Source organism: Malania oleifera, chromosome 1 (assembly GCF_029873635.1).
Source record: "Malania oleifera isolate guangnan ecotype guangnan chromosome 1, ASM2987363v1, whole genome shotgun sequence".
In the NCBI taxonomy this organism is placed as follows: Eukaryota; Viridiplantae; Streptophyta; class Magnoliopsida; order Santalales; family Ximeniaceae; genus Malania; species Malania oleifera.
In genome coordinates this window covers 64,875,206-64,879,672 of record NC_080417.1, presented here as the reverse complement: position 1 = coordinate 64,879,672, position 4,467 = coordinate 64,875,206, and the positions used below count along the sequence as shown (strand labels likewise).

Here is a 4,467-nt window from a genome sequence, read left to right as displayed (position 1 = left end):
CAACAATTTTGAGCTCCCACATTAATCAATATGGTGTAATATGCCCAATTCAGTGGATCACCACTTGATGATCCCAATATCCATCTGGCGAAGTTTCTGGAGATTTGTGACACTATAAAGATCAATGGTGTTACAGAAGACACCATTAGATTGAGATTGTTCCCTTTTTCTTTGAGGGACAAAGCAAGAGGTTGGCTACAATCCTTACAACCAGGGAGTATCACGAGTTGGAGGACATGGCAGAAAATTTTCTAGCTAAATTCTTTCTACCTACAAAAACAACTCAACTCAGGAGTGAAATTGGTTGATTTAAGAAACATGATTTTGAATCACTCTATGAAGCATCGGAAAGGTATAAGGATTTGATTCGACGCTGCCCACAACATGGATTTTCGGATTGGTTAAAATTCAGACGTTCTATAATGGGTTAAATGATGTTGCATCTGGGGGAACTTTGATGTCAAAGACACCTGAAGGCGCTATTGCTCTTTTGGAAGAAATGGCCTCAAATAACTATCAATGGCCAACCGAAAGAACTATGGCTAAGAAAGTTGCTGGGATTCATGAATTGGAGCCATTTGCTGCACTTTCAGCTCAAGTTGCTTCTCTGTCTCATCAAATTTTAGCTTTGACCACCCCGAGGATACCACAAAGTGCAAAATATGTGGTAGCTACAAGAAGGACAAATCCGAGCAATGGAGAGAGTCAAGAACAGGTTCAATACATCAACAATCGGAACTGCAACTATCGGGGTGATCCTTTGCCACAATATTACCATCTAGGGCTTCAAAATCATGAAAATTTGTCTTATGGAAATACAAGGAATGTGCTATAACCTCCTCCAGGTCTTGATAGTTATCAAGGTAAGAAGATGATGTCACTTGAGGATGCCATGATATCATTTGTTGAGGAGACAAAAGCAAGGTTTAAAAAGACAGATGCACGACTGGATAACATTGAGACTCATTGCAACAATATGGGAGCCACTATGAAGAATCTTGAAATGCAAATTGGGTGACTGGCCACGACCATAAATACCCAACAGAGAGGAACTTTTCCTAGCAACACCGAAGTGAATCCAAAGGAACAATGCAATGTCATCACACTTAGGAGTGGAAGAAAAATTGAGAAATCACCATCAAAGGAAACCATGTCCACCCCTACAGCCGAAAATAATGGTCGAAGCAAGAATAAAGTGGAAGAAGAGGAGATGGTGGATGACGCACCAAAAGAGATTAACACGTCACCAGCAATTTCATTTCCTAACCATCCTCATATTCTCTCTACTCCACATCCTTATCCTCAACATTTTCAAAAACAAAAATTAGATAAGCAATTTTCTAAGTTTTTGGATATTTTAAAGAAAATTTACATAAATATTCCTTTTGTAGATGCCTTGGAACAAATGCCAAATTATATCAAATTCCTGAAGGACATCATTTCGAAGAAAAGAAGGTTGGAGGAGTTCAAAACAGTGAAGCTTACAGAGGAGTGTGGTGTTATTCTTCAAAAGAAATTGAATGAAAAATTAAAAGACCCAGGGAGTTTTACTTTGCCTTGCACTATTGGAAATTAATTTTTTGATAAAGTTTTATGTGATCTTGGTGCTAGCATTAATCTTATGCCACTTTCTGTTTGTAGGAAATTGGGACTTGGAGAGATGAAACAAACAACCATTTCTTTGCAACTAGCAGACCGATCCATAAAGTATCCACATGGAATCATAGAAGACGTATTGGTAAAGGTGGACAAATTCTTTTTTCCTGCTGATTTTGTGGTGTTAGATATGGAGGAAGACCAAGAAGTTCTACTAATTCTTGGCCAGCCATTCTTGGCCACTGGAAGGGCTTTAATTGATGTTCAAAAGGGTGAGTTAACATTAAGAGTGGACAAGGAAGAGGTTATGTTCAACATCTACCAAGACATAAGATTCCCAGAAGATCTAAGTACTTGCTGTCGGGTAGATGTCATTCAGCAAGGTATAGAAAAAGCCTTTAAAAAAGATGTACCAGCTGATCACCTAGAATGATCCTTGCAGCAGATTACAACACAGCAGCGTGTGGGGAGGCTAGAACCTATGGTAGCAAGGATGAGTTCTATAATCTCTAAAGAAAATATGTAACAACCTATATCTCCAAAGTTGAAGCAATTACCTGAGCATCTTCGCTAATCGTTCTCAGGTGATGCATATGAAAATGCAAAAATCTACAAAGAGAAAACGAAGAAGTGGCAAGTCAAACAGATTCTTAGGTGTGAGTTTGCTCCAAGACAACAGGTTCTACTCTTCAACTCAAGATTAAAACTCTTCTCGGATAAGTTGAGGTTAACATGGACAGGTCCTTATACAATTGACAAGGTTTTCCCTTTTGGAGCAATAAAATTGAAGGACAAGATAGGGAATATATTCAAAATTAATGGTCAGAGATTGAAACACTACCATGGAGAACAAATGGAGAGGAACTATGCATTTATTCCTTTTGGAGATCCTGGTTGATGAAGATTGAAAATTTTGGCTGGAGACGTTAAAACAAGCGCTTATGGGAGGCAACCCAAAGAGTTTTTCTTTTGTTTATTTATTTTATATTTATTACTTTATTTATTTATCTATGCACTTTTTAATAATTTAGATTTTTGATGCAGGATTATTTGGCACGAGTACAGAGCTGCAAATTTAATTTCTCGACGAATTCACCAAGAAGCGAGGGAAGTTTTTCTTTCTTTCATTCAATCTTTCTCATCTTTGAATAACATTGAAAAAAATGTGAATATGGATGATTAGACCATATGTGACACTACTTATGCCGTTCATATACTTGCATATAACTTAGGAGTACACACTTGGGTCATCTATGTGTAGTTCTTTTTATATGGCTAAATTATGATTTGTATCTCATTGAAGGTTGATTGGTAGTTCAATTGTGTTAATATGGCTATATAAACTCTTGTATCTACATGGTATCTTTTGAAAAAAAAAATAACACATTCATGTGACTTGTAACACTTAGGGTTCATTATGAACACTGAGAGAGCGCCCATTGCGATTTTGCCACCTTGTGAGGTATTGTTGAGCCATTTATCGTTCTTTTGAGCTTTTGACGTCAACTCAGAATTCATGAAACTCAACTTTCCCTATTTTTCCTGGATATTCTTTGTACACTAGTCTTGTTTTTTGAATTGTTAGCCTAGAGGGGACATCTAGTGGGGAGATAGAAACCTAGGTCTTGTAGCCTACTCAAGATGTGAAGGCTAAGCCACCCCTAGAAATAGACTTATTTCATGGACTTTTATTCAAGCTTAATGCACATGGGTGGTTTGAAAACAACAAAAGAAGTGTTATGATTGTCCTAACTGACCATGAAAAGAAAGAAATTGAAAAATGAGCAAAAGAAAGAAAAAGAGAAATAGAAATACCCCAAAATAGGTGAAAGATTAATACTTACTCCACAAAACTACAACAAAAGTCAGGGACATGACACATGCTCTCCACATATGAAGACTCTTCACCCGCCTAATGACTCAGACATAATGATACCTGGCTTGTGAATAAGTTGATCTAGGTTGGTCTTGATTGGATATGGCGAGTATATGAGAAGATGTTAGGGTGAAGGACCCGACACCTTGTAAATAGGTTGGATCCTTTTTAGACTAGTCCACTCCGTACATTTAGCGTTTGTTCCTTTCAGTATGTGGGATGTTTGATCATGACACTCCTCCTCATATACGATGAGTGAAACCATCCTTTTTTAGTGTTTTTGAAGGTATACTTGTGACGACCTGCTTAATTTCCATACACTTTTTTTCCTTTTAAATAATAAAATACAATATCAACATATCAAATCCAGTAGGTAATAATCAACCTGAACCCGTGGGTACCAGAGATATACCAGAAACACAATACGGAAGCCTAAGCAGCTGAAAACATAAAATCATAATACCATAAATACAAAACCATCCTTCTCAATACTAGAGTTACTACATCCTGTTGACCTTATTGGTCACGCCCGGTTTTGATTATGACAAATACTCATTGTATCTAATGAGTAGTTGAGTTTTTGTGCAGGAATCAAGAATGATAAGAACAAGATGTGCACAAAGCAAGAAAGGCTTGAAGACAATTTCATAAACTCTTAATTATAATATTTTCCAGTAAAATTGTCTGTAATAGTAATTAGGGTTTTTCGGTTTGTAATAAGCTCACACACATCACATGAATGATTTACTTTGTAAGCTCAAACCGAACCATAGAAAGACCTTAGGGTGTACCTTCGGTCGACCAACACCGGACTTTTTCGGTGTCTTCAAAATTGGACCCCAAGTGACCTTAGGACACTCACCTTTGCACTTGTATGTAAATAGGCACTTGAATAAGGTTTTTATGTTGTAAGAAGGGACCGAAATGCACACTTGGTGCACCTTCGGTCGACCGGCCAACTCAGTTCAAATTTGCCCGGTCGACCGAAACCGGTC

The 4,467-nt window shown here is 37.5% G+C and overlaps 1 non-coding gene across 1 annotated transcript; it reads right to left on the bottom strand.

Annotated features, from left to right (window-relative positions):
• Positions 1-284: 284 nt before the first annotated feature.
• On the bottom strand, positions 285-391 carry LOC131147317 (small nucleolar RNA R71). Its single transcript, XR_009134707.1, has one exon. It is a non-coding gene; the product is annotated as a small nucleolar RNA R71 (small nucleolar RNA).
• Between the last annotated feature and the right edge of the window lie 4,076 nt (positions 392-4,467).